Consider the following 20,853-nt stretch of genomic DNA (forward strand, 5'->3'; position numbering starts at 1 on the left):
ATTGGAGCGGGCAGGAGCCCAAGCGTGGGGAGCGAAGCTGGAACCGCCCGTGTGCGGGTCCCCGCCACTGAGGGCGCGCAGCGCTAGCGGGCGCCCCTATAATAAAGAATCCCTCGGCGAGGCCGGCGGTGGGCGTGAGCGGTTCCAGTGAGGTCAGCGGCGGGCGAGCCAATGAGCGGAGTGTCTGCGAGTTGCCGGAGCGCTGGGTCCGTGCGCTGCGCGGCTCGGCTCGGCTCGGTGGCGGGAGTGGGGAAGCTGCTGAAGCGGCAGCTCAAGACATTCCGGCACTCGGCACAGCGCCGGCGGCTTTGCCGTGTGGAGGGGCTGCAGCCGGGCGCCCGGCTCGGAGCGCGGGAGAAGAAAGTGCGGGACTGGAGGTGGCGCTGCCGCTGCCCGGGCACAGGTGCTGCTGCTGCTCCGGGCGGGAGGAAAGCAGCTGCTGCTGCTCCAGCTCCCCGGGCGGTGGGGTGCGAAGTGCCCCCCGAGCAGCGCCGCCCGCAGGGGGATGTACCGGCCGCTTGGCCTCCGTTTCCCGTGGGGGGCCGGCTCCTAGGTCGCGCCGGATTCAGCGGGGAGCAGCAGGAGCTGGACGACCTGGCGCTGCGGGCGAGGAGGAGGTCGCTCCTCAGAGGCACCTGGGCAGCCAGGTGAGAGCGGACCCCGCGCGCTGTCGTGCGGAAGCGGCCGCGGAGAGAGCCCGGGCGCGCCGCGCGGGTTACCCCCCGGGCGAAAGTTTTTGGTAAAGTCACTTTGGGGGGGAAGGAGGGGACAAGGCAAGTCGAGGAAGGGACCGAGGTTTGCCCTGTGGCAGCGGTGGCCGCTGTGACGACTTCCCCCCGCTCTGCCACTGGAGAGGGGGGAAAGTGGTGTCGATGTGAGCGCGAGTCGAGCCCTAGAAGGGAGCTCCAGGCTTTCCATCACCGCGCTGACGGCTGGGAGAAGGCGTGGGGGTGTTCTCCGAGGGATGGTGGGGGGACGGACTAGCTGTTGCTGTTTGTTTGCCTTAGAGCCTATTGCATCGCCTTCCTGTCCCTGCTGCCCACCCAGTCTGATCCCACCGGGCAGCGTGGGGGCGCATCCAGCTCCAGGCACTTGCACACCTAGGTCAAGGCGCTGGGTGGGGAGGACGTGTCCCTGGGTCTCTCGGCAATATGATTCAAGTGCGGGGCAGACGCTTTGCCTCGCTTCTGTTGGATACTAAATCCCAAAGGTCCGCGGGGGCGGAACTGCATCCCAATCGGACACCTGGCAAAATCCGGCTAGGAGTCTATTCAGAGCAGTAACGTTTCATGTGGGTGCCCCTCTAAAAACGCCCATGCAGAGGTGTCAGATTCTCCCTAAAAACCCCCCGGCAGGGATCTTCCTCACGGTGCCCGGTCTGATCCTCGGTAAGTGGCGCCGGTGCGTTTCTGCAGCTTTCTTCCTTTGCAGTGACTAAACGGTCACCGTTGGCTGGGGAAAGGTATAGGTTGAGGTGACCCGCGCATGATGGTGACTAATTCGGTGGAGAGGTTATTGTTTGGGGCTTTAAGAGGACAGCCGCGACCGCCTTTCAAATAGCCCCTGTGTCAGAGTCTCTCTCCTCGTTGCAGAAGCGCAACCTGTGCTTACCCTGGCAGTGACTGTGGTGGTTAGTATATAAATCTTTCAGGGATTTATGAAGGCTTCAGGCGCACTACGATTTACTCGTGCCGTTTGACATCGTCGGTGGCGAATTGGTCTTTAAATCTTGTTCTCTTCGATAATGATTCTCATTCTACGAATTTAGCCATATTCTGCTTTTCATTGGTGTCTTTTTAAGTCTAGGTTTTCAGGCAAATTAAGTTCTAGGAGATTTGTGGGCAGCGTGTGTTGTGCCAAATATAATATCAACACTGCAAGTGTTTAAAATAGAGCCAAGTATTTACTTTTAAAAAGTGTGGTTCACCGTAAGAACTGAATAGTGTTTAAATCTATGAGTATAGAAACCCAAATATGTTAATATACACTGGGCTATATATCTCACCGTGCTAGTTTCTTTACTGACCCAAAGAGTTCTCATTGCCTGAGATTACTTTGTCTCATTTTCTGTCCCTCTTTTGTAAAGCACAAATCCAAATCGTTATCTATATTCTCCATATATAGAAGTAGCCATAGACATATAAAATACAACCTCAAATGCTGCTTAAAAATATTTAATAATGAAAAACTAGAATGGCTGTTTGTGGGTGTGTTGTGGGGTTGCTTTCATTTCGATGGTATTTTTTTTTTTTGACATATTGCTTTGCTATCTCACCCTGTGTCCTCCATAATGCTCATCACTTCTTTAGACATCAAAGGCAGTGAATAATGTGCTGTGGTCTGATTTTGTTTGCATCTGTATGTTTAATCAGACATAATGTTTAGTTGGCTTAAGTTGTGTTGGAACTGAACTCCAGGATGAAATACTGATCTTTCCATAATGGAAGCCAACGTTGTAGCTGTCAAAAAATGTGCCTCCGCATTCAAGCATACTAGTTACTTACACAGTAGCAATTCTTAGTGGCATGGAAGTGGTGTTTCAGGGTCTTCTGATGTATGGTACTGAAATGTTTGTTTTTTCCCTTTTTAAAAAGGAATATATAAATCTCAATATGATCGGTGATGTAAGTGTTTTTGGTTACCTTGTAGTTTGTGATCAATATAAAATGTAGTTCTTACAGTTCTTGATGTCATTCAGTAAAAACAGTGCGTTTTGACTCTAGTGTGGTACCGTTGTTAACTGGGTAACTTGGATTTTCTTTGAACAATTTGTGAAATTGAACTGAAATATTAAAACTCATCCTCCTAACCTGTTTTGAATATTAAAATCTTATTGGATGATAGTAGCAACTAACAACATAATCCTGGCAGATACTAATTTAACATATTTGGTTTGCTTCTAGCTACTGAGATTTCATCAGTGCAGTTGGTAACTTTTATGCCTCCCATTTTGGTTATGCTTTTTAAGTTTAATGCCCTTTGGCACCACAACCTGAAATTCAATTTTATGTTCTTTCATATTGGATCAGGCTTGGGCAATATTTGGCCGGTGTCTAGGCAAGTTGGTTTTGATTTTGAAGTAATGTATCCTCATTTACAGTAGAAAATATTGTAACATGTACATTCAGAAACATTCATCTGTCTGAAAATACATTCATATTAACTCAACTCCTTCCAGAATGTTATTTCCTTTGTATAAAATAACATCCAAATGCAATCTGTCCTATTGCATGAAACTGAAATTTCATGTTGTTCTACTATATAGACAACTTGTTGGAGGTAGAATATGTATTATTCTATTATTATTCCCAGAACCAATCATGATCATATGATTAAAAATTGCAAGTAAAGTGTTATACCTAAAACTACAGTTTATCAAATGTGTTAATTATTGAAGATTCATTCACCTTGGGCAATACTTCCAAGCAGATAAACTTTCCATCTATGAAACTCTTTTCTAGTTTTAAAGAAACAATCATAACTTTAGAAGTATTCTGGCTCCCTTTAATTACAACTGAATATTTTGTTCTAGCCTGATATATTATAAGCATTGGTGGAACCAAACTTGGGATCTAATCGTGAAATGATTATTCAGACAAAATTTTCAGTGATGAAAATAACTGGCTAATCATGTGGTGCTTTCCGTCCTTGTTTCCAGCAGATAAATTGCATTGAAAGACATCTTACAAACACACAATTACTTTTCACTTAGGCAACTGCTGTAATAGTCACAATGATATTATGTGATTGCCTTCTAGATCACCTTCCCTCACATTTACAACTATATTAAGATATGGTTGACTCTATAAAAGGAGCTTGAGAACCCCTTCACTACATCCAAAATGACCTGATTGACATTAAGACCATGACTACTAAGAAATAATGAACCATTTGCAATAAAGATGGCTTGTGTTCTGAGCAGATTACTTCAGGATGACATAAGTGATCTGTGAGGCATATGACTGTGATAGAGGCCCTAATCTCTGTGTGTAAATAAACTGATGCTATCTTTAATTAAATAATCTAATTAAAATAGCTTGTTATTTGTTACCGCTGTTACCAGTGATATTAGTAATAATCTCTTAGCCAGAGAATAGTTTGTAATGTGTTCATGCTATAAAATAGGGAGTAATTTGAATAAGAAAAACTGTTATTGAAGGGTGTATCATTCTACAACCATGTTTTCATGAATTTCAAACAGCGTAAGACTTTTGAATATATGATACATATACACGGCTGTTTTGTAAACTTTATATTCACAAAATGAAATATTAATAACACTGCGTGTAGCTTATAGCTGTGCAAGTTTTTCTAAACATCTCTGATAATTTTATTCCTGACTTGATCTATCCTTGGCAATATTTTTCTCTGTTCTGTTCAATAGTGTTGGTTGTATCAAACTGTATGGTGGTTGTGCTGTGGGCCAGTGTCCAGCGAAGTATTTAATGAACTTATTCTACTAGCTTTTAACCAAAAAAAGTGTGTGTTTCAACAAAGGGACTAGAAGAGAGGCCAGCCCTACTTCGCGAAATGCTAAGTAATAATACTATATAATAAGCTCTACACATTCTGAGTATTATAGAACATAAACTGAAATAAGTTTGAGGTTTTTGTTTTTTAAGTAGGAGTTATGTATGCCACACTCACAGGAGCATAGACCACTCCAGCATGATTTTTTTTTTTTTAATAGGGAGGAAAAATAAATGCATCAATTTTAATTGCTTTTTTGGACACAATTATTGATTGTAGGTTCTGTAAGTGGAGGGTCAGACGATGCCCTACTGAGTAGAAATCAGTACAACTACTCTCCCAAAGTAGCCAGTGTATATGAAAATGAGGAGAGGTGAAGTTGTATTGTTATGCTTATAAGAAGCACATGGGATCTTTTTCAGGACAAAAGGCAATACACCACATTTATTGAAGATGCAACAATTAGCGCGCACCCCCCCCCCCCCGCCCCCCGTCAATGTTATAGTTACCAGTCCGGATCAACCTAGTGGCCAGCTAGGCTGATCACCGGTAGGGAGGAGCCGGGTTCCATTGGTCATGTCACGATGCTCCAGGGAAGTCTTGACAGGACGAACCCGAAGTTTTATGGCAAGGCCCCCTGTTTATATAGTGATTTTCCTTCATTGGGACCAATGAGTTTTGCACCGTCATGCTGTAATTAATTGTTCGATGCATACTTGTTGTGTGTTTTTTTTTTTTAATTATTTTTATTACAGCTATTTTGTTCCCATCGATAGGTGCCTGTTTTATTTTTAGAGTTGTTAATTTGCAGTCCTCTGACGTTTCAATAGGGGCGTGCTGCAGCCTCCTGGCACCTGTTTCTGGTTCCTTTCTCATACATCTGGTTCAGCGATGGCCTTCACATTTCTTTTTTAACACTTACATTCCATATTTACACACAAAACAGAATTAATTTACACAGAACATTTTGAACAGGAACATTAAATTGCAATGCACAAGAAAACACTCATGGCATTCTTTTACTTATTTTAAAATGCTAAACCTACAACAAAATAGTGACCTTAAAACATCTGTTACTGCCTTGAAATCAGCCCAGACACAGATTCCGGCTGATGTATCTTTACTAAATGGCCCATTAGGCCATTCCTTTTTGCTATTCAAAAAGGTTGGCTGGCAGGATATGATCAAATCATACACCAATACATTTAATACATGCTACATTATTATTTCATTATTTTTTACCCTTTGTTTTAAATTATACAAAATACAAACAGAATCCTACTACTACAGTATCACCCACTCATTCTGAGTTTGCTGATTCATGTTGTCAGGGAGGTGGCGCTAGTTGGTGTAAAGAGGGTGGACGACCACTTTGCTTGTCTTCTGTTTAAAAAATTTGAAGGGGGGGGGGTAGCTATATCACTACCAAAATTGAAACTATAATAATATATAATAGAAAATTTTAAATATTTAATCACTAGGGACCTAAAGGGAGTTTAGTTCTCCTTTAAGTAAAAATCTCAATGCAGTCTTATCTACAGTCACTACTATTACTTCCATAATATAGATATTTTATATGGGCACAAATTTTTAATGCTAGCAGGAAATTGTCACTAACTGATTATTAAATCCACTAGAGGTCCAACCCTGTAAATAAAGTGCCAGGAGTAGTTCTTGCAAGCAGGCATAGTTTCACTGAACAGATTAATGAGATTATGCCTGGTAGCAAGCGTTTCTTGGACTGGGCCCTGACAGCCAGATTTTTAAATGTATTTAGGGTCTGAAAGATGTAGATAAGTACCTAGTGGGTTTTTCAAAAGCACCTCAGCGTCTAACTCCTATTAATTGATCACCTTTACAATGCCTTACTTGAGTAGCAGTTGTTTAGCACCACTGAAGGGGTTTTTGTGCTTCATCTTTAAAAGCCATTGCAGAGGGGGCAGGTTCTGGGGGAATAATCTCATTAAAGAGTCTCTGCCGGTATTTCCACCATAAAGTTCTGATGGGGAGGCAGGGTTCCTCACCCTGCCTACAGAAAGCTGTCTAATCCCAGGATCTGCGTTAAGCTGGGGCATTCTTTGAAGAGGTCCTGTCTCTCTCAGTTGTCTCTGGCTCCCTGTGTATGCTCTCCACTACTTTGGTACCTGGCATCATAGCTGCATTAACCAGGCTATCAGGGACTTTTCATTGGCCCGTGGAGCCTTGAGGGGGTCTAGGAAGAATCTTTACAGATAAGGTCTGTAGAGCCAGAGGTGGACAGTGTGCCACCTCCTTGTCTTTCAGTCTCCCTACATACATGTCTCCTAGCCTGCCTAGTCTTCATCCCAAACCATGTGGAGAGGGCTCTGCAAGGTTCTGGTTGTGGCAGAGGAAGGTACAATGGAGGTGGCAGAATCTTTCTTTCCTTCCACATGAAGAGCTCAGGAGGGAGAGATTCACCAGTGCAGGACCTTCCTTTTGCCCCACATGGAGATGTTAGGCAGTGATTCTCAACGAGGAGTCTGAGGCCCCCTGGGGGGCTACGAGCAGGTTTCAGGGGGATCTGCCAAGAAGGGTGGCATTAGAGTGCCCTGGGGCCCAGGGCACAAAGCCAAAGCCCCACCACATGGGGCTGAAGCCTGGTGCTCCGAGGCCCGCCACTTGGGGCTGCAGCCGAAGCCTGAGCAACTTAGCTTTGTGGGGCCCCCTGTGGTGTGGGACCCGGGCAGTTGCCCTGCTTGCTACCCCATAATGCTGGCCCTGGCTTTTACATGCAAAAAAACAAATGTGGTGGCACATGTGGGCTGTGGAGTTTTTATAGCATGTTTGTGGGAGGGGGGCTCAGAACACCTGATCTAAGGAGTATGATCTAGCTCAGGAATTAACCTTAAAATTCCTGAAAGCAAATATATCTGCTGTATTGATGACCCTTTTGACAATTAATGTATAAGTCCTCATAAGTCATTCCCAACTGCAGCCCCAGATTCTGAAACAATCACGCTTAACATTTTTAAAATCTTACCAACTCTTTTGGGATTTATTATTATGTTTTAAAAATATAGGGTTTTACAGAAGTGGATGGAGAAATAAACAATTTGGAATCATATTATTCTTTATTGAATTACAGGCTTTGAAACTGGGTGCAGGGAAGGGGGAAGAGCCTAAAATTCAAAATACTTCAGAGAACTTTTAATAGAACTACCTTAAAAAAGATCATTGTAGTCATGTATTGTATCCGATGAAGTGAGCTGTAGCTCACGAAAGCTTATGCTCAGATAAATTTGTTAGTGTCTAAGGTGCCACAAGTACTCCTTTTCTTTTTGCAAATACAGACTAACATGGCTGCTACTCTGAAACACATATTGTAGTATGGTACTCACAGTTTTGGTGTATTCAAATACACATTAATTCTATGTTTTGTTTTAGTTTTTAAATTTCACATGTATTTATGATCAATTTTTGTAAAACAGGCCCTATTAGGATTTTGTTTTATCTGACCTTTGAAGAGAGGTAAGTGGGGTGAGGTACAAGCTGATGTGCGGGGGTGTTATTTAAATATGTGCTACTGCTTGTTGGAAGGAGCGATCAGAATGTATTGTATTTTGATTTTTCAATTTTAACTAATTTGCAGGGCATTCAGAGCTTGTCCATGGGTGCTTTTTATTTATTCTAAATTGTAAGTAAATGAAGATGAGTGTCTGCCATCCAGTGTTACATCTGAGACACTATGTTTTGAGTTGAAAGGTTCTGCAGCATGTTTGACCTTGATTTATACATGCAAGGACACTTATTGGACCTTTCATTAGTTATAAAACATACAGAGAGCAAGCATAATGTACATAGGTGTTTTTTGAGCTTGCTTGTTGGTTTGAGAGTAATAGCCTAGGCTGCAATCTTGCAAACAGTTAGGCATGTGCTTAACTTTACTCAAGTGTTTGTAAGATTGCCAGTAGTTCTAACCCTGGAAAGTAAATAATCGTCCTGGCTATTGCCCAGTAACAACAAAGAGAGGGGCATGAGGGTAATGTGTGACTTGAAGTTATCTGTTTTTACAAAAGGAAAAGCCTATTAGAAACTATAGGGGTCCCCTCCCATATTATCAAAAAACTTTTTTTTTTAAAGTCAGCAGGACTCTATCTAACTCTAACCCTCATCAAAAGGATATCCGTAAATATAATGAGAGAGAGAGTACACTCTCTCTGCTCTTGCAGAACCTGAGACACAGTAGAAGACATATTTTTACCTTGCACACAGTGGTGAGCTGAAGCCGGTTAACCGGTTGTTAAATTTAGAAACCCTTTTAGAGCCGGTTGTTCCGTGATGGTCAACCGGTTCTAAAAGGGCTTATAAATTTAACTGGCCAAAAGTGGTGCCTTAGGCACCGACTCCATGGGTGCTCCAGGGCTGGAGCACCCAAGGGGAAAATTTGGTGGGTGCAGAGCACCCACCGGCAGCTCGCCCCCCCCTCCCCCCGCGCCCAGCCCCAGCTCACCTCCGCTCTGCCTCTGCCTCCTCCCGCCCTGCTCTGCTTCTCCGCTCCCCCCCCCCCCAGGCTTCCCGCGAATCAGCTGTTCGTGCAGGAAGCTGGGGCAGGCTGAGAAGCAGGCCGCGGCTTCCGCTCAGGCCCAGGGAGGCGGAGGTGAGCCGGGGAGGGGAGGGGCGCGAGGAGGGCCGCCCGTGCCACAGCAGGTAACCCAGGGGGGCACGCAGGGGAACTGCTCCCCGCCCCAGCTCACCTCCGCCACCCTTGGCCTGAGCGGGAAGCCGCAGCCTGCTTCTCAGCCCTCCCAGGAACGCGGGGGGGTTGGATGGGGCAGGAGTCCCAGGAGGTGGGAGTGGGCAACGACCCCCTCATGGGGTGAGGAGGGAACCCATTAAGATTTTGGCAGCTCATCACTGCTTGCACACATTTTTATCTTTGGTCATTAAGGCATCAACTCTTTTGCCAGACTGTTAATGAATTAAATCTGATTTTTGATGGCACAACCTTGATCCTACAAATAGATGTCCTAGCATGGACCTCCCTGCACCTGAGTGCAGTCTCATTGTCTCTTTGAGCAGAAGTGTTTCGCTACACTTTCATGCTTCTGTAGTAAAAAATCCATTGCTCTGAAATTCTGCTCTTTTCACATTGCCGCTTTATTTGTGTTTGTTTTTTTACTGCTTTCATCAATACAGACTATTGAAACAACAATCAAACCCTCAGACAGCAGGTAAAATAATTCTTTAGTGTACAACAGCAAAAATAGTAACTATTCAAAGGAATATGAAACTTGCATTAAGGGAAATATGCAGTGATGAGCTGCCAAAATCTCAACAACCGGTTCCCTCCTCACCCCATGAGGGGGGGCGTGGCCCTCCCCCGCCCCCCTCAGCGACTCCTGCCCCATCCTCCCCCGTCCCCTGTCCCCTGACAGCCCCCAGAACTGGGCAGGAGGGTCTCATGGGCCACCGTAGTGGGTGTCCACCCTGCCCCTAAGAGCCAGAGGGACCTGCTGGGGGGGCGAGGTGGGGAGTCCTGGTGGTGCTTACCTGGGGCAGCTCCCAGGAAGCATCTGGCAGGTCCCTCTGGCTCCTAGGGGCAGGGGAGCGTAGCTAGGGGGGGAGCAGGGGGAGCGGCCGCTCCCCCACTGATCACATCAAAAGTGGCGCCTTAGGCACTGACTCCCTGGGTGCTCCAGGGGTGGAGCCCCCGTGGGGAAAATTTGGTGGGTGCAGAGCACCCACTGGCAGCTCCCCGCCCTGTGCCCGGCCCCAGATCACCTCACCTCTGCTCCGCCTCCTCCCCTGAATGCGCCGCCCCGCTCTGCTTCTCTGCCCCCCGCCCCCCGCTTCCCGCGAATCAGCTGTTCGCGCGGGAAGCCTGGGAGGGCTGAGAAGCAAGCGGCGGCTTCGTGCTCAGGCCCAGGGAGGCGGAGTAACAAATAACAGAATTTGAAAAAAGGCTTCAGAAGTCTGTATCTTTTTAAGCATCCTCAATCAATATCTCTTCCCGCTGATGTTAAATGCAGAGCCATAGCCAAAAGATTACTGTATATTCTTTTCCTGGCACAGAGTTGGGAGGCAGAGACTCTCCTCATCCTGTGAAATAGATTATGGATCTTGCCTCCAATCCAGAAGGTTAGTTTGTATTATCTCCTTCCTGGGAATCCTTTGCAAGATTGGATTGTATGAACTGTTTGCCTCTTTCTCCAGCATTGACTGTGGAGCTGTGGAACACCCTTTGTGGAGTGCAGAAAAGGTTGGCAGTAACTGAATCTGACACATGGAGTCTGCCGCAGACTCTTCTTTATCTCTGCGCTGGCTGGCTGCCACTCCTCATTCGGCTCTCCCCTTATTAATAAACAGCAGAAGGAGGTAATAAGGAACAGCACCCATACTCCTCTTCAGTCATGGCAGCATCCTTTAGTGTAAGGCAGATGTGTGGGACACATATTCTGCCTTCCACACTCCTTGCATGTCAGGAAGAGGGGTGAATGGCTATGGGAATATTGAAGAATTGCGGGTTTTGGGGATTGTGGTGGACTGAAGATACTTAGATGCTAAATGGTTGTGAAATGCTATAGGGTGCTGGTGGGAGTGGGATTGCAGAGAGGGGTTTGGGCAGAGAAAGCATAAAATGGAGGGAAAAAAAAAGACTTCCCAGGGCTAAAAGTGAGATGCCTAGCCCAAAGGGTGAAGGGGAGATCTAAAGGGCATTTGATGGGGATAGAGGGGAAACAGTACCAGAGAGAGAGATCACTGTAGATATGGAGTAGGGGAGAAGGAGAGATGGGGAGAGCAGGGTAAGAAGGACACTGGCTGCTGAGGGAGGAAGAAATGGGGAGATCTAGGAGAGGAAGTTAGGGAAGCAATAGATGCTGGGGGATGAGGAATCACTTTGTGTGGGATGGTGGTGGCTTTCATCTAATGCCATGTCTTGGGTGGATGTCGCACCTGATTATAGCAGCATTTTTGGGGGCATAATTTAGATCAAAATTGCTTCACCTGACCAAGCCCCTAAACTTGTGGTTGATAATCAGTAGAGACAAACATTTAAAACGAAAAACATCTGAATTTTATTGAGGAATATTGACACAACATAAGAAGCGACCTGAAAACTCTTCTGAATGTTTCCCCTCTGATAGTCTACTACAGCCAATTCAGTAACAGCAAGGTTATTATTTCCCAGCCCTCAAAACTCCGCCCATTCCAACTATCCCTTAAGATGAATCCCTATCCTAATAAAGGGGTAGGCTCAGCCTATCAGATCTGGAAGAAATAACCCAACCAGCTCATTTATACATAGTGCCCTGCACAGATACATACTTTGTATGCACATCTGATCTGCAATCCGCAAATATGGCCTGTGGATATCTGCAGATTTGCAGGGCTCTTTCTACATTCAAAGTATGTTAAAGGCTGCACTGAAGCTAACTGCTGACATCCAGATTTTTTTGGCAGGAGGTATGAAATTTCATAACTAGCTTCAGTGAAATACTTACTGACAAACTTTTCCAGGAACACTGCAAATCAAAAGAGAGATTAAGTATATTTAACAGCCACCCTATTGCATGCCTTACTAGCCAGAACCTACCTGGCTTTCACTATAACTTTTAGATTATAGGATTCCTAAACCATGTGTCCATTTTATAACCAAGGATTGCTTCATGATCCAATGTTCACACAATGCTTTTATGAAGAAATATCTAATGTTCTTGTTTTCAAAGTACACTGAGAACTCTGTGCATCTGAAAGCATGCTGCTGGGGACAAACAGCTCAAAAGTATAGTCCTGCTTTTGGATGTGCCATGTTCCTTATTGCATGGTTTTCAAACCAGAAATGTGGAAACCTCTTTCTGACATTAGCATGCATACCTTTATTGTGTTTTGCTTATTCTTATGAATGGCACCAAAAAATGTGATCTTTTATGATTAGAGGATTGCAGGTAAAGAAATTGGCAGCAACCATGTGCTATACCACAGACTTGCAAGGAACATCCCAACAGTGCATCTCTTTGCTTCATATATCATAATATTTAAGTAAATAGTAATTCTTCATTGATTTGATATGATGTACACATTGCATGCTCATTAAATTGTTACATATTTTTGTTGCAAGTTTCAATTGACTATCTGAGCAGTAACAAATAATACTGTGCAACAGAGAAGACTAGCCAAATTTTATTCAGACTTTTTGGGCACAAGACCATTGTGACAGAGGGAATACCATCTGTCCAGAATTAATAATTTTCCAGTTCTGGGAATTATTGAGAAATGAGAATTATGGAGAGCATATGGTCACTATATCTCTAACACTATGACTGAAAGTGGTATGCTTTGTTCTGACACTCAAAGGGAAGAGTCAGCTATTGACCTTAGAAAGGTGAGCACTATAACTATGCAAAGAGCTTTATTCTGAACAAGGTGTCAAGCAAAGATGGGGTATACTTCTGACACTTAGGAACTTTTGAAATAATCATAAGAAGGGTCAGAAAAGGAAATCCCAATGCTTTAATTAAAAAAAAAACATTTCATACCATGTGGAATAGACTTGACTGTATTCACAAATTGGTACTGGAGGTCCAAGGAGTACCTGTATTAATACCTTTTGCTAAAATGCTAACAGTGGGTATCTCCCAGCTTAGCATCATGGTGAGCAAAGTCATTAAGTCAAAAAGACTCTTAAGGGTATAAAAAAGGGAGAGGGACCTGAGGGAATGAAAGGATTGACAGGCAAGGACTCTAATAGAGAGAGAGAGAGAGAGACTCTTCCAATTCCTTTTCTGCAATGTCAGTGATTTAGCACTACCTTGGCAAAATGAAGGAGTCTTAGATCCAACTAGGTAAGTTTTGTAGTGTTTAATTTTGAGTTTCTCCATCTTTTTTTGTTGTTTGTTTAAAACTTTCTTGGGTCTTAGACTGTTTCTGGAATCATACACCATAGTCCAGTCTTGGAGATGACAATAATTTTGGTTCTCTGGTGAACGTGAAACTGATATCTGACCTGGGGCACATAGTCCCATAGCTATTACCTACAGTCTTGTTAAGTCTACAAGATGGATGAGAAAATCTTGTGGACCGTAAGGGGTGAGAGGACTAGGGAAATAAAGGAAACAAACCATGTTGTGGTAAGGAAGAGGTCTGTTTTACATTTAAAACTAACCCCGCCCCTCCAAAAAAATCCCACACCTGAATGAGGGAAGAGAGCTTTCAGAAGCACAGCTTTAAGGCAAAAGGCTTGTCTCTGTGAGCAATGGCTGGTAAAGAATAGAGATGGCTGAATAGAGAAAACCATTTTGGGATGATTTGTAGGCACACTAGTTAGTGAAAACTGCAGCTCTGTAATCGATGGCTGGTGATGACTTTAATGGAAAGCAGGAGCTGCTATTCTCAGATTCCTTTTTTTCTCAGTGCAATCTTTACTATACTGCCAGTTAGCAGTGGGAATAGAGGATATACCAGGAGAAACATAGATGAATATTTGACTTGGATGTTGATGTCATTGTAGATGGATCTTCATAGGTGAGGTTAATATAATCTTTTCCCCTTCAGTGTATGTGCAGCTTTCACTGCATGTACAGAGCATAAAACTGATTAAATTTGATTAAAAATTACTACCACCGCCTTTTAAAAAAAAAAAAAACCAAACCCAAATCAGCAGTTGATGTCAAGTGCTTCTTTGGGAGAACATATTGATAAGAAATACATGGAAGATATAGAAGAAGCTTTTGGAAATGGACAGGACTGAGAAAGGATTCTTACTTTTATTATAAACATAATCGCTTTTATTATTCATTCATTGAGTGAGTAACATCTTGTTCTTTTGATCCCATCAATGAGATGGTGACGGTGCTTGTTTGCTTTGATAGGTAGACTGGAAAGAGTTTAGAGAAGAGGAAAAATGTATGAACAGGTTTGGAAAATAAGACCTATGGGGAAAATGAGAATTGAGGAAAAATTACATTTGAGAAACCACAAGACAGATGTAGAAATCTCTGTCAGTCTGAAGCTCTTAAGGGGTGAGACTCTGTCCTACAGAGTGTATAGGACCTGAAGCTTTTCTCTACAAACATTTCAAACCTGGAGACTCCCAACCTAAGCAACATCTATTGGTTTTCCTGCCGCACCCCCCAATATCTTATCCCTGTTACATCTGTGGATAGTCTATGTTGTACTGAAGCCCAATAAAAATCAAGGTTACTGATCCACATGGTCTCAAGCACAAAGCTATTTCCCAAGGTTCCTTGAGGACCCAATCCAAAACCCACTGTAGTCAATTATTCTTTCATTGATTTCAACGGGCTCAGACCCTAAAGACTATTATTTCTAAGACATTAAATTAGTTTGGCTACTTTTAAAGTTATTCAAATCCATATTTGCAGTACTGTTCATGTTATGGTAGTGAAACATCACAAACTGTATTTATTCAAAACACAACCTAAACCATCCATCAGAAAAAAATATATTTACAAGTAACTAATAAAACCATTTAAAGCTGTTTAGTTTTCTCATTTGGGAATATGCCTAAAAATAATAATTAATTGTAAAACATTTTATACCCTGAGAGTAATGTAGGGCTTTCACTGGAATATTAGGCTTTCTTGTTTTAAAAAAAAAATCCTCAAGATTAGGTTATAAATTTAATGTAATGATGCAGGAATGACAGTTAAACATGTGCTTAACAGTGTGTAATAGGGTGGCCTGCCCCTTTTTAAGGACCAGGGGGTCTGGGGCCAGGCAGCCTTGGTCCTTTATCAGATCTAGCTGGGAAGGAGTCTGGAGATCTTTATAAAGGGCTGCACGAGCACAGTTTAGGGAGCTGTAAAAGGGAGATGGGCTCCTACAATCATTCCTGAAGCAGGGGGTTTGAAAGAAAGGGTTTGTCTTGCATTCAGCACTGAAAGAGGCAAGCTTCTCTGAGAAGTGTAGCCCAGGCTTGGCAAAGTAACTGTCTTTGTTTTTAATATCTTGCTTAAGTTTTATATTTGAAGAATAAAATTGTGTCTGGAAAGTGCCTTGGGCATGGCCGTGAGTCTTTACTGGGAGTCCAGTCTGCATGAGGGAAAACTGAGGCAGCAGCTAACCTGAAGCCAGATAAGGTAAGGCAGCCATGCTACAATGTGCTTTCCTGAATCAGAGTTAAAATCAATACACAGTATAGTATTGACACTCGTGTTCACTTCATATTTAAATTTAAACACATAACATGAGGCAATTAGGGACATATTCAACAAGTTTTATATTAAATCTTCCATCAAGAAATGTGAAAGAATACAATGTGACAAAATCTCAAGAAACAAAGTGTTTGGTCACATCAAATCTGACTCTGTGTACAAAGTAACTCATCTGGAGAGTTATTTGGAACATTCAGTGATTGATCCTCAGCTGGTGTAAATTTTCATAGCTCCATTGACTTCAGTGGAGCTATGACCATTTATATCAGCTGGGAATCTGTTCCTCCAAACTAAACTGTGAGCATTTCTGAGGCATTGGAATTGACACTGTCTGAAAACAAGCATGGACTTAAACCACTCTTGAATCATGAACACAATCAGGTCCAATTTTTTGTAGCACCTGAAAGAGAAGAATGACGGATGCAGGGCTGCTAAGATCCCAATCCTCCAACTAGATAACTAGATCCATGCAGATGGTCTGGTTCGGTAACTTAGATGTTAGTGAAGTTTTTCAATCTTTAATTTAAAAACCAAAGATCTCCCTCCCCCCCCCGCCCCTTTCCATCATAGCTCCAAAATAAGATACACCAGTTTCAGGTAGGAGTTTATATTGTTCATATATGCTATGTCCAAGAAGAAAACGTCTTTGAAATGAAACACATAGTTTGCAGTGTGCCTTCTGAAACTGCTAAATTTAAGTCTGTTAACTAGTGACAAACCAATATTGCTATGCACAGATGTTGAGCTTCTTGTCACATCAGTGTTTGAAACTTTTCTGTGATATAGTAAGTCATACGGTGACGACTATGTCTCTTTTTAGTCATCTTTAGTCTTCATCGGATGCATCTTCATTGGATGCATCCGATGAAGTGAGCTGTAGCTCACGAAAGCTTATGCTCAAATAAATTGGTTAGTCTCTAAGGTGCCACAAGTACTCCTTTTCTTTTTGTGAATACAGACTAACACGGCTGTTACTCTGAAACCTGAAGAATGTGGTGGAGATTTAAATTAGAGGCTTTATCCAGATAATGTGTAGGTTTTTTTTAAAAAAAAAAACGCGTCAATAATGCCTTCAGTTTTTTAAAATGAAAATAATTTTAAAGATCTGAGGTGAAGTCCTGGCCCCTATTGAAGTTGATAGAAGTTCTGCCATTAACTTCAGCAGCGTCAGGATTTCATTCTGATCCATGTTTGAGCATTTCTGCTGTTTTGCTTTACTTTTTAAACTTCATTTAGGCTTGGACAATCAAAGCATACTTGTCAGGTTCTTTGCATAACACTGCTCTGTTTGGGGTTTTCTATTTCTGTTTGGGGTTTTCGATATTGCTCAGGAATTTTTTTTTATATGCATACGTATTAAAATACTAATTCAGATTACGTTTAAGTGAAGTGTTTGGCCTCAACTTGTTTTAATGAAATATAAATTTGAGGCTTAGAAATACTTGACCAATGTCCCCGTACAATGCTTTTAAATATAAAGCTGTGTGTGTATACTCATATACATACAAACAGACCTTTTAAAAAAATCTCAGTGCAAGTTATAGAAGCTTGTTTTGTTTCCTTTATCCTAGCAGGGGTGCTGGAACAATTTTTATCATGGGGGTGCTGAGAGCCATTGAATCAAACTGTAAGCCCTGTATATAATGGAAACCACTTCAAGCCAGCATCAGCTCCCCTAGTTCCAGCACCTATGTATCCTACTCTTAAAACCAGTGAAGGGCTTGTCTCTGGTAGCCCTGGCATAACTTACAGTCTGAGCTTTACACCAATATGATTACATTGGTGCAAAAGGTTGTATGGACACTTTTATTTCACTGAAAGACCTGTTCCTAACTGACTTAAAGTCAGACAAAGTAAGAGTGTCCACAAAGCTTTTTGTACTAGTTTAACTATATCAGTGTTAGAAATGAGAGAGGTTGATTCCAGTGCAACTTTATTGTATAGGTAAGCCTAAGTCAGTGGTTCCCAGACTTGTTCCGCTGCTTGTGCAGGGAAAGCTCCTGGCGGGCTGGGCTGGTTTGTTTACCTGCTGCGTCCATAGGTTCGGCCGATCGCTACTCCAGGCCAAAGGGAGCTGTTGGAAGCAGCGCGGGCCAATGGACATACTGGCCACCACTTCCAGCCGCTCCCATTGGCCTGGAGCAGCAAACCGTGGCCGCTGGGAGCCGCTTTCGGCCGAACCTGCGGGTGCGGCAGGTAAACAAATCAGCCCAGCTCACCAGGGGCTTTCCCTGCACAAGTTTGGGAACCACTTACCTAAGTGATAGTTCTCTGTGATTCTAGCTAAGAGGAGTGACCAGTCCAGAGTCTTCTGAAGATGCCTCTAGCCCTTCATTTGGGGAACCATGAAATCCCCCTTCTGAATTTCCAATCCCACTCTGACCCTGCATCCCCTTCCTTCTAAAGGGCTATGCTGTGATAGACTGTAGGTCCACAGAATGGATTTCCAAACTTCCTTGTACCAAGGTTGTTTACAAATCTGGGTCAGCCTCAATGAACCATATAGGGCCTAAGCCAAAAGCATGTTGAAGTCATGAAAGACTCTCATTGATTTCTGTGAGCTTTGGATCAAGGCCAAAGAGCAGTTGAATTTATCCAGGCTGTCGGATGTATTTATACCTGTTTTGAGCTTTTAACATATAAACAGTTTATCCACTCTTATGAGAATCTATAAGGCTCTAAGATATGCACCTTTTCATGTTAAGAAAGCCAAGTTCCTTCTTGCTAAGTGACACTAAATGTAGCTAGACCAAGTCTGACCGTGGATGGCTGTAACAAAATTGACGTTTACTCTTGCAAACTTCATGGCTCTTGTGGAGGCAGAAAATAAGTACAGTTACACCGGAGCCCTAGGTCAGGTCTGGGCAACAATGACTCAGGTCCTCAGGCAGGGCTGCACAATAATACTATAGCAGTAGCAATATAAACAGTAGTAAGCCCTGGCCCTAGGTCAGGGAGGGGCAATACTGAGTCAGAAGCTCAGGCCCTCAGGCAGGGCTGAGCGTAACAGTAGGCCCAAACCTCCAAACGGTTTGGGAGAAGGGGAGACTGCCACCCACGAGTTGTATGGTGGGGGGACGCAGGCCCTCCCACTCCACTGCGTCCCAGCCTGGGACCCTAGCAGCGGTAGAAGATACGCTGCTGAGTCAGTGGGGATCCTGGCCGCAACACACTGACGTGGGCTCTGGCAGTGCTACTGCCAGACTAGGGTCAGCTGTCCCTAGGCTACTTCCTGACTCCCCTTCTGGTGGTACCTGAGTCATGGTGGAGTCCTCTGGGAGGTCCAGCACCATGGGTTCCTCTGGTTACCGGGCGAGCGGCAGGCACAGGGCAGGTCTGGCAACTCCTCCGGGTAGTGGGCACAGAGCAAGTCGGGCCAGTCCTGGTGCGCACCTTGGGCCACAGGAGCTTCCCAGTCGCAGGCTAGGCTGGCCTGGCTGGCAGCTGACCCTCTAGTGAGCTCTGAGAGCGAGGCTTTATACTTTCGTGTGGCGGTTCAATGATGAGACAGAACACAGGTTTATCCAAGCAAGCAAGCTGGTTAGCTGAAAAGGGCTGCCCCCTGTCAGCTTTCCACCTTCCCTTTTATTATATTTCTCCCCCCTGCGCATTACCTACTTCCACCGCAAAAAGACACAACAAAGGAATACATGACTTTGATTAATATTCTTATTTTCCAGCCTCTATCTACTACAATCCTAATTCTCAGGCCTTGAGGCCAGGCCAAGGAAGCTTCCCACGATTACTGTCCTTTAATTAACTTCCCAGGGTTCATATCTGGTCCTCGTCCTTGGATGGAGCAATGTGTTGCTCCTACACAACGGTCAGGGTGTGCCCTGACTGTTTCCAGGTGGATGGACTAAACATGAACCCTTCACTTTCGGGTCGCGGCCTGACCCTCTGAGGGGCAGGCTCAGAGGGTCAGGCAGCGACCCAGAAGTATAAACCTCCCTAGTTCCACCCACCCCGGCCTCCGGATGGGCTCATTAGAGGGGCTATCTGCACTATTGTAATGGATGATGCAGAACAAAATGCTTATCTCTCACATGCACTGACCAGTCTGAAGAGAGTGTTCCTCCTGAGGCACAGTCATTCCTAGTGCTCCCAGGGGGACAGTGTCCTCCTCTACAAATGGCAGAAATGAGTAGTGTTCCAGGCAGGAAGTTTATTACTCCTGTGTAACAGACTACTCTCACTTCCTGGGGTGAAATTTTAAACTGATGGCAGATCTTTGTAGTGTGATTCCTGGATGTTTTAGAACCAGCATCTGCCTTTGTACTTGAGCCCCACTGAGATCAGCTTGAATCTCTGGGGCCTCAATTCTGACATTTCCTTTCCTTCTTTGCCCACGGTAACATGTGTCTGACCTTCTACTCACAGAGTCCTGTTCAGGGGGCTTCTTCTGAAAGGATGATTTGGGTAAAGAGGACTTGTGCTGGCATATAGAGCTTCCACTACAGTCTACATTTAACTTACTTAAATTTCATCTATTAATGCTTATACATTTTGGACATGTACTTAGAGAAAGGAGGATAAAACTGGAAAAACAGAAGTATTAAAAAAGAAAAAATGTGAGGTAAAACAAATATGGGGAGAAAGGAAAGCAAATATATAGTGTGCAGGTGCCTAATATAGCTAAATCTCCCAATAATGGTTGCAAAAGTATGTATGACTCTTTCCATCTTATTATAATGTGTGTAATTATTATACACACATACACACACAAATACGAGTAATCTTAGTCATAATCCTGCCAGTGTTTTATATCTCAATCTTTTATATACCTTTCTGTTGTGACTTCATGAGCAAAGAATTTAATTTGCTTTTGTATGTCCTGGAGTGACTCAACTTTTAATCCTCTCTGCATTGTTTCTTATATAAACATATATGAGAAACTCGGAAGTATTAGTCTTGTGTGTTTTACAAGTATCTGATACATTAATAAAATCTTTGTTTTTCAAGCAATATTAACTGTTCCTCTTAATTTAAGTGTAAATTTGCCATGAATGATTCAAATTTCAGTACTGTAGAGAACAAAAAATATGTTCAGATACCACACTTCTTGATCTTCTATATATTCACAGAATTTAAAGTAAGAAGGGACCATTGTGACCATCTAGTATTTCTGTGTAACACAGACCATAGAATTTCACCAGGTGATTACAACATGTAGTTCGTAACCTTTCAGAAAGACACCCAATTAGGGCTGTATTTTCCATTGAAACTTTGTTGGAAAATTGGGTTTTCT

At 43.5% G+C, this 20,853-nt stretch overlaps 1 protein-coding gene across 6 annotated transcripts in view; it reads left to right on the forward strand.

The window, feature by feature from the left end:
• The first annotated feature begins 254 nt into the window (after positions 1-254).
• CHRM3 (cholinergic receptor muscarinic 3) overlaps positions 255-20,853 on the forward strand; it is a 474,710-nt gene continuing 454,111 nt past the window's right edge. For 5 of the 6 annotated variants that reach the window (XR_012638657.1, XM_074947045.1, XM_074947048.1 and 2 more), the window contains exon 1: positions 255-647. The gene's annotated coding sequence lies outside the window, so the exon portion shown is untranslated. Of the gene's footprint in view, positions 648-1,367; positions 1,389-20,853 lie in introns of those variants that run through there. The other variant, XM_074947047.1, reaches the window with a different exon arrangement.

This window comes from Natator depressus, chromosome 3 (genome assembly GCF_965152275.1).
Source record: "Natator depressus isolate rNatDep1 chromosome 3, rNatDep2.hap1, whole genome shotgun sequence".
Taxonomy (NCBI): Eukaryota; Metazoa; Chordata; order Testudines; family Cheloniidae; genus Natator; species Natator depressus.